This window comes from Nelumbo lutea, chromosome 5 (genome assembly GCF_056320005.1).
Source record: "Nelumbo lutea isolate HS-2025 chromosome 5, American lotus-T2T, whole genome shotgun sequence".
In the NCBI taxonomy this organism is placed as follows: Eukaryota; Viridiplantae; Streptophyta; class Magnoliopsida; order Proteales; family Nelumbonaceae; genus Nelumbo; species Nelumbo lutea.
The window spans coordinates 13331672-13344387 of NC_142688.1; the positions used below are offsets into that span (position 1 = coordinate 13331672).

Below are 12716 nucleotides of genomic sequence, written 5' to 3' on the forward strand. Positions count from 1 at the left end.
CGGTCGCAAAATGGACTGGCCAAGCATACCCTGTTAAGGGGGTCTATCAAATTCAGGTCCATTTCACATTACAACCTAAAACTTTGGACCGAACAAAAAACCAGAATTCTCCTTATTGGATCACGGTTTCACCGGGTAACTGGACACATAGCTCATCCAAAATGTAAAAACCGTCATTTGAGTAGGAACCAGAGAGGCCACTGGGTCACTTGATCACTGCTTAACCATCCGTTTTGGTCCGAGTCTTACAATGCTGACTTAAACTAATTAGCCTAACCGCCACATTAGTCCTTGGTTTCGTGAAGTTCAAATTTATATGCCCTTTTAGGTTTGTAGGCTTAATAGTATATACATAAAAATAAATTGTTTTAACAATGTAGTATTTTAATAAATAGTCTATCCTCAATTTTTTCAATCTTATCTACATGTTAATTAAATCGATGTTTTAAAAACCGATTCAGAGGCTAAACTGTTTTTTGTCTCAGGGTCACAGATCACCAGTTCATCCAGTCAGGTTGAACAGTTCAAATCGTGTCACATCATTATATATATATTAACAATAAATAATATATAAATATGTTTTAGATATGTTATATGTATTGTTTTATATTTAATTTGTGCTTTTAATTTTTTTTATTTATAAAAAATATTAAAATTTACAATTTGATGTCAAAAATGTCTTTTTTTTCACGAAAATAGCAGGGCAATGGAGTGCAAACTTATAGCCTCTGAAAGTTTGCATGTATTCAGTGTGCAACCCGCAACCTAGTCATCAGGTCGAACAGATCAACGGTTGAACCAGCTGGGTCGAACAGTTCTTGTGTAAATCAACTGTTTTGACCATCTTACAGGTCTTGACTAAACGAGACTTAAAATCAACGGGGAATTGATAACATTGAATTAAATACATGCATCATGCCATTTAAATATACATGAACGACGTTTGCCCAGGTATTTAGGCCCAAACCCATCTCCAAAGTCATCTGCGTCAGACTGGGCTGGGCTCTGCTAGAAATTTCCTCCCATACCAACAGCCAAGGCCACAGAAATTGCCTCCCCTAGTAACGATTTTCTGAGATGATGACCAGATATTTGTCAGTACAATTACAAAATAAACCCCCCGATTGCATCTAAACAAAAGTTGTGCTGAAAATCCTTCTGAAAAATGGGGTTGAATCAGGTTCAACCGATAGATAAAGTCCAGCAGCTTGACATAGGGCTGAATCAGTTTGAATGGTGAATGGTGACTAATGCACTCCTCCCAAACTGAGCCTAAACGATTAAAATGCTTGGAATAACAATATCTGTACTCGTGGTCACTCGGTATGCTAAGTGAGTTTTATTTAATTAAAGTTTTTATGCTTAAATATAGTCGTCTTATGTAATAGGAATCATATAACCACAACCATTTAGAATCACTTTTTAGGAAAGTAGGAAACAATTGTAATCCTATGTTTTTATTTCAGATTTATGTGGGAATCAGAGAAAGTTTATTTTCTTGGATAAGTGATACCCATCTTCTAGGTGGATAAATAACTTTCCGCCTTGCAGAAAAGTTGTCAATACTTGAATTAGACAAAAATACCCCTTATAATAATGGATTTTTATGTCTAAAATGGTTAGTCTTGTTTGTATAAGAAATAAAAGAACCTGGGTAAATGCATTTATCCAGTTAAGTCTTTCTTGAGAAACAATTACCTAGATAAGTGCATTTATTCGAGTAACTTACCAAAAAGCGAACGGAGCCATATGAATTGGTAAATTGGTTTCAATTTTATGAGTATTTTGGTAATTTGCATATGCAAATAATGATTTAAATGCGATGTACCAAGTACGTTTTGTTAAATTAGAAAAGTGGCATTTGGCAATTCAGGCTCATGTTGTTTGCAGTGCCCTGGTATATATAAATGCATGTCAGTACGAAAAAGCTGATAGTCTAGTTTGATTTTGCTTCAAATTTGACTTAGTCTTATTTGTTCCCAAAGGTGTACAAATGCATATATATACAATATAAATACATACAAAATATAAGATTTTGTACTCTTCATATTTGTATTTATACTTCTTCCAAACTGAGCCTGAGAAATAAAATAAAGTGGATCCTACTTTATATGAAAAAGAATGGAGGAAATAAAAGGGTTATTTATTTGGGAGTGTGGTAGGCAAGGTTCAAAATATCAGTATGCCATATATGCCAGTAGAGATGTATTCGTCTACCCCCTCAAGTAGTCAAAACCCCAATACACCCTCCATAGGGGCATATCGGAAAGCTCCCGATATGTATCAATATTTTGAACCTTGGTGGTACGAAAAAGATTATATCCCCCCTATGCAAGAAATCAGAGCTTAAGAAGCTATGATGAAAGGTAAATAAAATAACAACCGACTCTAGAATGTTTATAATTTCACATCTTCTTCCTTTTTTATATGAGAGAAGTTTTAGTTTCAAGGTCATAGTGACACGTCCAAATCAGGCAGGTAGAATCCTTAAGCACCCTAATTAAGCATTCAATAACTTCCTTGACACTTGTTTCATAAATACCCTCAGCTTACCGTTGAAAATGATCTGAAACAATTTATGAGACAGTTGTTTTTTATTGAGTGATTAGTGCCGATGAGGGGTGATTTGGCCCTTCAGTAACATTGTGACACATGGCACTTTGGAATCATCACATGACATTTCTGTGCTATATAGGCAATGACTTCGGAAGCACTTTGGATACATCGCACCTGACTTAACCGCCTCGACTTCACCTCAACAGGCCGACCAACGAATGCCCCTACCCTGAAAAGGGTTAGGTCGAAATAAGAGGCAACCTACTTCCACCGAGTTGACTAAGGCCCAATTGGGAACTTGCACGACATGATGGGCAACCTCCTTCATGAGTGGATTATCACCTCTAAATCCTTTGGGATCACGTCGCCTCATTGATGGAACTAACTCACGCCCCACCCACTTCGGAGGCAACTGGATAAACATCATCGCTTTACGTAGAATCCAATTTTGGGACTGAAACCACCTCCGAATCTCGGGCGCGCTACATGAAGCCCACGGAACCATCGTCTATAGAAAGGTGCCCCATTGATCAAAGAAGGTACACACGGTTTTGCTCTCAAATACACTTGCATTCTTGCCTTCTTGCTTTCATAATACTTATTACTGACTTAAGTATAGAGTACCCACCCCTGGTGAAACAACCCATGTACTCTGTCACTCTGATATTATTTCCTTGCAGCTCGACCAAGTGCCTCACCATCCCAGCATCCGAGCTATCCTCGAACAAGGAACATTAGATCACCCATCATCAAGTGTGTTCAAAACAATGCATACTTACTAAATCAAATCAGGTCCCATTCAAACTAAACCCTTTTATGTTGATAGTTTTCAAATTGAAAGAACGAGTTTATGCATGGCTAAAATTTTTCTTTTTCTGTTATTTTTAAGTTTTGGCTCTATGAGGCTATACAACAGGAATAGCCCATCTCATCCGCCAACCTTGGTGCAGGCGGGATTTGATTCCAAACTTTTGCCACAACCAGTTACCAATAACCAACCAATTTGACACCTTGCAACTTCAAAAAGATAGAGAAATAGAAAATAGGAAGAATTAATTGGAGATAGAAAGATGCAAAATAAGAGGAATTAATGTGCTATCTACTTGGAAATGGAGACAGTACAGAAAATAAGAAGAATTAATTATGGTGCGATGTAATGGTATTTATTTAATGTACCGTTTACTTGGTATGTGATTAATTGCCTCAATTTGCTTGTCATATATTTATTTGTTTTTGGTACATGTGATGCGGCTTTGGTCCCCATAGAGGCTAACTAGCATTCACACTATGTGGAGAGCCTGTGTATCCTGGTGTTTGTGCCCACACACCTTCTTCAAAGAGACGAATGCTGACCAGCTGAACCATTGGGTCATTCGCGAGATGCATTTTATTTGAGGATTTAGGGTCTTTTTAGTTCACGGGAATAGGGGTTTGCCGGTTTGGAATGAAAATTGAAATAGTTTAATTCCAACTTTTGATTTAGTTAACTGAAATCCGATTCCCCTTTTTGGTGAAATAGCACTTTTTTTGGATTGCCCACTTCAGTCTCTATAGATAGTCAATCCAGAAAGTCTCAATGTTTGGTAAATGTTCAGCCCAGCCCCTCCCAAACGGCATTATTTGAAAGCATTTTTTAGTGGTGCCTTTTTGCTTTGCAAGGTGGGTCCCATTGGATACCTTAAAAATAATCTTTGATGAAAATCAAAGCCCAAATATGATATCCTTCAGCCAAGAAATGGGCTTTCCATTGCAGCTACTTTTAGTGGCTTCTCCTAAGCAATCAAAGCTTCAACTTCTCAAACATATATCAAAATCGGGTTTTAATTTGAGTGGGCCTAGGTTAGGGTTTTGTCAAATTTTTAATAGGCCTGGTTTGAAGACCTGATCTTGAAGTAGTGTAAAATATTAACTTGGGCCAACCTGAATTACACCTCTAACTCGACTTAAGCTTGAACCATTCAAAATAGGACTCCAATCCCCTGCCCATAAGAATTCTGCCCATGTTTCCCCATAACACACTACCTTCATGCATTAGAAACATCTTTTCACGCATAATACTATATAAGAGGATGAGATGTTCCTCATTTGTGACTACGATGTTATATAGATAAACGTGAACAGAATTCTTGTGGGCAGGAGATCAAACCCATGCTGCGACATAGCTATTGAGAAAACTTGGTATCACAGTGTTCTCTTCCCCTTTTCATTGACACAACAGCCACCCGATGGTAGAAAATTGTGTTTCGTTGGTGATTTTAGCTTAAATTAAGAACATATCACCATTCATAGATTTTTATGCATCAGGCAATTGTGGAATTGTCAAGATTACAATCTTCAATTTTAGATGTTCATGAAAAAAAAAATCTGTGAGGATGTTGTCATATAATTGACATTTGTGATGGTTTTGCTGCGTCTTTGCATCTAAGAAATTCCAATTAATGCATGTTTTGGAATTCTTGTTACAATATAACCATTAAATTATCATTCCTTGGGTGAGATCTGCTACAAACGAAGTGTGTACATCAGGCTACGTAACCCAATCAGTAGTAGTGATCTTATTTGGTAGGGTTGGAAATATTTGATATGATACGTGAACACAATTTTGACTCAAAGTTTCCAGTATTAAATTATGTATATATGTTTGGATGAAATATTGTTATAGTAGGTAAGTATGGCATTGAATGTTTTTTTATGGATTTATTTAGATAATGCATTATTAAATGTTTGTTTTATTATTTAGATCTAATTATTGTTTAATTTAAATTAGTTAATTAGGTTGATTTTGTGTTAATTCAGGCTATATGTGCCATTTAATAAAGAATTAAATAGGTTAATTATATTAATTTGTGTCATGCAGGTTGTGTTGTGTTACACATGTAATAAATATATTATGTTCAAATTTAAGAGTTTAATACAATTAATTAATCATGTTGCATTTGTATCAACCTATATATTCAAATATTCTTGCCCTCAACATGAAATAAGCATGAGAACACAAATTGCCACCCATAAATTAGTTATGGGTTTTATTATTCAAATATTGATTATACGCCTAACCCCAGTAAAAGTCTAAATGGGTATTTAAGCTTATCAATACCCACAAACTCTTCCCACATTTCAATCCACACTGAAAATTAGAGATGTCAACAGAGAGTCAGGGAGGGTTTTGTAAATTCTAGATCCTATTCGTCTCCATAAACCTCCTAATTCATATTCACCTTAAAACCTGCATCTGGTTTGATTTTAAGAATCTAAACCCTCCCCACACATGAAAATGCAAAATCTTCACCGATCTTACCCTCCTCGCATTCAAGGGTAAGAGTGGATTGGATTTAGAACCCATATCTAATTTCCTATAATTTCTTATATACTTTCCAACAATATGCGGATGTGGGAGAATTGAATTTAGCCTAATAGTATACCCTACCTATATGTGTACGAATTATAAAATCCCAAAACCCGTTCCCACCACAAAATCTATTCTTTAATAAAAAGAAACGCACTATACGAAATACCCATGGTATGGTAGAAATACCCATACGAGAATCTGCACTCGGCCATTAGCAGGAACCAGCAATAAATTTCCTATATCAATGCCTTCTGAGCTTATTGTATTACTATCGGAGATCTAGCAATGGATGTGACTACTGGATAACTTGGTAAATACAAAGAGTAGGCTGAAACTGGAAAATGCGCCCCAATGTTACCTTCTTGTGGCATTAAAGAGAATCTTTTTTATAGATACCAATTGAACGGTGGATCATACTTATCCATCATTTTTATATGCATGTATTTATATCATATTTTCCTTTTTCATGCAAGTCACAAAAACTAAGACACGATATTTTAATAACACCATATAATATATAATATAAGATTAATATTTATAATACTTGTCTAAATATGTTATCTTCAATCTATTCAATGAATTATGGCATTCAATGAAATACAATAGAAAATTTCAATTTTTTTTTTCATCTTTTAACATTCCAAGAGGTACGCCAGTGGCTAGGGGTGTCAATGGTATTTGAAAATCCAATTTCGAATTTGATATTTGATATAATCGAATCAAATTCAGATAATTTGAATATCTAATTAATTGAATTCGGATATCCTATTTTTACCAAATAATTAATCATAATCGAATTCATATATGATCTGATTCAATTCGATAAATGTCCAAATTTGACCGATTATTTAATTCTTATATAATTTATAAAATATTTTATATAATTTATATATAATAATTAAGTTATATAAATAATTTATATATTTATACACTTTATATCAATAAAATATTTATTTTATATATTTATTAATTATCTAAAATAATTAATTAATCAAATTCAAATCAAATCAAATCGAATATTTGAATATTGAACCGGATTCGAATTCGGATATTAATTTTCAATATTCACCGAATATCAAATTGAATTTGGATATCGGATTTTCTAATCGGATTTGAATTCAAATATTGCCTGATCCGATTCGAATTCGATCTGTTTACACCCCGACCAGTGGCCAACCATACAACTAGCATACTACAGATGTGTCAGTTTGATCCTATGCCTCCACTGTGGGATAGTGAGAGGGATGCCTTGTGACCAATTCAACCATGGGTCATTTGGTCACATAATATAGATTGATGGATAGACATACTTAGGCTGCATTTCGCATTCCTTATTTTAAGGACTTGTATCTTTTTTTGTGGTTAAAATGCCCCTCTCAATAATGAGTTTTTAACTACAAAAGGAGATAAGTCCTTAAAATAAGGAATGCCAAATGCAGCCTTATTCCATTTGCTTTCCATGGGCTACGTCATTATACGATTATGTGATTTTTTACCACCTAATCACCTATAAATTATTCATGGTTACGATTGTTTAGGTTTGGTTAATTACTAACGGGTCCCCATGCGGTATACAGGCTTTGTTAAAATAATTTGTGGCAAAAAGATCTAAGGGTGAAAGTTGGGTGGACCTAATCCAAGCCTAACCCTACTCAACCAACACTTTTACATAGGTTAGGCTTGAGCTTTTGAAGCCAAAAAGTTTAGGCCTAACTAAAATGGGAGTAGGTTTAGGTTGAGGCCTTGGGTACTGATCTTATGAAATTTAAGCCTACCCAACATTTTATATTATACATATCTATATATTATCAATCTATTTTACATGAAAATTGAGCTACAAAGATCAATATGCCCAAGTCTAAGCCTGGCAAAGGAGTGGGTTCAATAAAGTTTTTGTAAATTCTAGACTCTGTTTGCCTCTCTAAACCTCCTAATCCATACCCACAGCAAAACCCACAGTGGGTTGGATTTTAAGAATCCAAACCCTCCCTACAAATGAAAATGTAAAACCCTCCTCGACTCCACATTCAAGGATAGGGGTGATAGGGTTTAGAATCCACATCTAATTTCCTATTATTTCTTATTATATATAACTAATAAATAAGTGAAGTAACATAAATAAGCAACTTAGTTTCCCAAATATTTGATTAAGAAGTAAAAAAACACATAAACTATCAATTGTCCTTCACATCAAAATCAAAATATTATTAAATTCAACACCTAGTATACAAATGTTTATATGCTTTCCAACAACATGTGGGTTGGGGATCAGAGGGCCGGGTTTAGACTAGTACCATACCCTACTCGTAACGTACAGGTTGTAGAATCCCAAAACCCAACTTGCCCTAAAACCCATCATTCAAGCAAAAACCGGCTCCATTGGGGTGGGTACCCATCAGGTAGGGTAGAAATTGCGCCTATGTTGGTAAACTCGAGCTTAACTTTGAATTGGGCCAAGCCTAAGCTCGAGGTTTGAGACTTAAGATTGGGTTAACCCTTAATCCAATCCAACCCACCCAAGTTGCATCCCAAAAAAGAGGACATTGACACTCCTAATTGTATTAGTTGTTATTTTTTATTATATTATTTTAACTTTTACTAAATTTTTATTTAGTATTAGTTTTTATTATTTTAAATGGACTAAAGGATTTTAAATTAATAATAATTGAATGTAAAACTAATAATTTTATTACTTTTTTAATGTTATAAAAAAATTGTAGTTCCATTATCAAATTATAAGATTTAATTTTGAAACTAAAATTAAGCATGTATTAATTTATATTTACTTTCTTTTTAAATAAAAAATCGTGTATTAATAAAAAATATTAAAATATTTTTATTAATTTGTATCATTTTTATATATGATTTTATATGGAAGAAACTTAATTAATAATTTGCTGCTTTAACCAATAAAAGTAAATTACCTAAATAAAAGTAAATCATTAAATAACCCAGGTTAGGCATACACAAAGTTAACTAACTACTAGTTAATTAGTTTTAACTAATTAACTTAATTTAATTAAGCTAAGGAAATAAATTAGTTAAGGTACTCAAGTTAATTTAATTTTATTAACTTCTGTTTGAAAAAAAAAATTACTGTACCTTGTAATGGCACCAAGAAAACATAACCCCAAGAACTCCCAAATCTTTTGTAAAACTTTGCCAGAAAACCTTTTAAAAGAATAAAATGAAACATATCCTAACTTGTAATTACTTTCAACATAGTAAAATGTTTAATTAAATAAATTAATATTTTTTAATTAAACAGTTTATTGTAATTATGATAAACAAGCCTAGCTTAAGAAGTTTGTTTGGGACTAAAGTAATTAAACAAAAGTTATTTTAAAAATGATTGAAGAGCAAATAACAAAAATAACACAGTAACGCAGTAAATAACAGAAAATGGGTCGGATATGAGACTGATAGAGCAAAGATCTGACCCATTTGAATAATCTCTATTACCCACTTTGTATCTACAGTGATTGCTCGAATGGGCAATCACAGTAGATGTGTCCCAACTAACACATGTATGCTAAATGTAATAGCATTCCTCTGCAGTAGCAAAACGCCAAAACCGGTGCAATGAACACAACCCTTCTTCCACTGCTACTGACCTACTGTGAGTCTGTGATCATGTAAATCAAATGAATGTAACAATAACAGTGGAGGTATGTTGGAGAAGAAGTAAGTGATTTACAGTAGCGGTGAAATGCAACAATAACTGAATGATTAACAAAGTGACTCAATTGTGGGGGAGGTTTTAACTGGTAGAGGTATGCTGGCAGTGATTTCCAACTGAACTTCATGAGAATCAAAGGACGATTGAACTACAAGAGGAGAAGATGGTGGTTTAAAAACACGATGGAGCGGAGCTCCTGTTTTGCGGCCCAGAAGAAGAAAGACGATTCCCCTGTTTCTGTTTTGGCAATAAGTTTTGTTTACCTGTAGAGTACAATGGGCTGGACTTTGTAGTGCCACTAGTATACCTTTTAATCCAATTATGGTTGAACCGCAATAGGTTAGAAACACAATGGGGCGGAGCCCTTGTTTCATGGCTTAGAAGGAGAAAAACGAAGAAACAATTCTTGCCTTACCTGCAGGATGGGTTCTCTTGATTGAATAATTGGTTGAGCTGGAGAAAAAAAGATGTCGGTGTTTCACTTGGAAGAGGAAGACTGTGAGATGCATTAGGAGTCTGATTTTGGGTTGAATGAAAATCACGATTTAGAATTGTGATTGATTCTAACTCTATTAAATCACGGAGCTTAATGAAGATTTGTGAGTGGATTAATTAGAAGAAGGGTAGAAAACAGAGGCATATTGGCCCTGTCATACTACCCTATCACGTCTCCTCTCACAGATTGGATTTAATTAGGGAATGTAAAATAGTGGGTTAGGCATTATTATGTGGCTTTGCGAGAGAGGGAGAAGACATTAATGACATGGTTTTACGAGGGAGCAAGAAATGAGAGAAGCTGAGAGTTCTCATTAAATGGATATAGTGGAGAGTGGAGAGAGGAAAATAAATGGAGTAAAGTTTTTGACCGTGGTTTGGATGTTAAGCCAAGACAATTATCAGACTATTGGCATTATATGGGTCAGATGCTTAATTAAAAATCTGTATTTTTTTTTCTATTTAAATTTATAACTTTCAAGCTTAATAAAAGAATAATTCTGTATTTGTTTTTTGGGAAAGATCCTTCTAAATTTTCACTTACAATAAATTAACATATAAGAAAATCTTTATAAAAAATTCCTCAACTAAACTTGTGCCCACTAGGTTATATTTTATTACTTCCAAAGTGATATTTTTAGATATCTCTAGCCTTTTTTTTATAAAGATTTATAGCATTATATTGATTGTTATTCTTATTTAGGAGAACTTCACCAAAAAATTGAGTTGTTTTTTTTTATTCATCTTTGTATACTTTAACAAAACAAAAAATATGGTTCTTTTTTATTTTTTATAACGTTTAATTATTAATTTACTCTAATTTCATACTCAAATAGTTAAATATAGTTCTTTTTCTAATTTTATTTATAATTGATGCTTTGCAAATTGAGATGAATGAGCAATAGCCAACGGATAAAGCCCTGATGAGCGAAATGAGCTGAGGTGTATATATATATATATATATATATATATATATATATATGGTTAAGAGCCCTAAGGTAATTTTCTAGGGAGGAGTACTTTGATGCCGAAGTTAATAAGAGAAGCATGTTTGGTTTTACCTCTTAAAATTGGTTTGGATCTTATTTTCAGATCTAAAAATAATAGACCTTGGGCCAGTTCTTAACGTGCTCAAACATGTTTTCAGAGTCAATGCATAGTCCAAAATATCTTATAATGTTTTGGAAATGACATCAGTTACCCCTTATAACTCCAAACCCAAAAAACCTAAACATCGACTTCTCTCTCTCTCTCTCTCTCTCTCTCTCTTTGCCCTGTCTTTCCACCACTGCCTTTGCAACTTGCAGCGGCGGCTCTCTCTCTCTCCCCCACTGTCGTCTCTCTCTCTCTCTCTCTCTCTTTCTCCCCTATCTTCCCACCACCGCAATAGCGATGGTTCAATGAATAATAATAATATTTGTATTAATTATTAATTAATTTAATATTCTAAGCACTAATTATTTTTTATTAATTTTACTTATGTTATTTATTATTTATTAATTATTTTTATTAACTAATACATTTTAATTATTTCATTAATTTTTAAAAATAATTTTAATTTTAATTGTTTCATTTATTATTTAGTATTTAGTAATTAGTAATTTATTATTTGTATTATTTCATTTATTATTTATTATTTGTATTGTTTCAATATTATTTTGAGGTTGAATTTTTTTTTTTTTTATGAGATAATGCAAATTGAATTCATTTTCAAATAGTATGTTTTAAGGGTCAAATAGTAAAATCAGTAAATTTCAGATGGTAAAGGGTTGATCCAACACAAGCAAACTTATGGACTCAGATCAGTTAAAAAGTAGAAAAGCATCTATGCCTCTTTTCAGATTTTAGATACATTTAATATCTTTTTAACTTTTCGGATCTGAATTTTTATATTTATCAAATGCCACCTTAGTTGAATAGAACTGAAGAGGTTAAGACTGTAGCGGTGTAAATGGATCGAATTCGAATCGGATCAGGCAATATCTGAATTCGATTCGATATTTGACAGATATTGAAAATTAATATTCGAATTAGAATCCGATTAAATATTCGAATATTCGATTTGAATCGAATTTCATTAATTACTTATTTTAGATAAATATATAAAATAAAATAAAGTATATAAATATATAATTTATTTATATAACTTAATTATATATAAATTCTATGAAATATTTTATATATTATATAAGGATTAAATAATCGATCGGATTCAGATATTTATTGAATCGAATTAGATTATAACTAAATTTGAATCAGATTAAGTATTCAATTTTTTGAATACTATTGACAAAAAAAAGAAATAGAGAACTAGAAGAGGATGAGAGAAAATATCTTAGGTACCGTGCTTTTATATACATACAGGTGTGTCGTGCTCTCAGGTCGATTTCAACCGAGATTCCATGACCAGGGCGTTAAGCCTAACGTTCGTCACATGTTTCTCGTTGTTCGAGGTCTGCAACATACGTTATAGTCTGCCTCCTTGGCGAATGGCAACGTCTCTATTCTCTACATTGGCTAAGTAACATCCACGTTAGCGACTATGTGGCAGTTCAATCAGGGTGAGATATGTGATATATGCCATTAACATCCACGTTAGCCACCGCGTTTGTTTGAATTAATGAATTTGGTTAAGAG

General features: G+C 33.3%; 1 long non-coding RNA gene across 1 annotated transcript; it reads left to right on the top strand.

Moving 5' to 3' along the window:
* The first annotated feature begins 2717 nt into the window (after positions 1-2717).
* On the top strand, positions 2718-3770 carry LOC148850440 (uncharacterized). The gene is made up of 2 exons (XR_016098980.1): positions 2718-3095; positions 3237-3770. It is a non-coding gene; the product is annotated as an uncharacterized LOC148850440 (long non-coding RNA).
* Positions 3771-12716: the final 8946 nt, after the last annotated feature.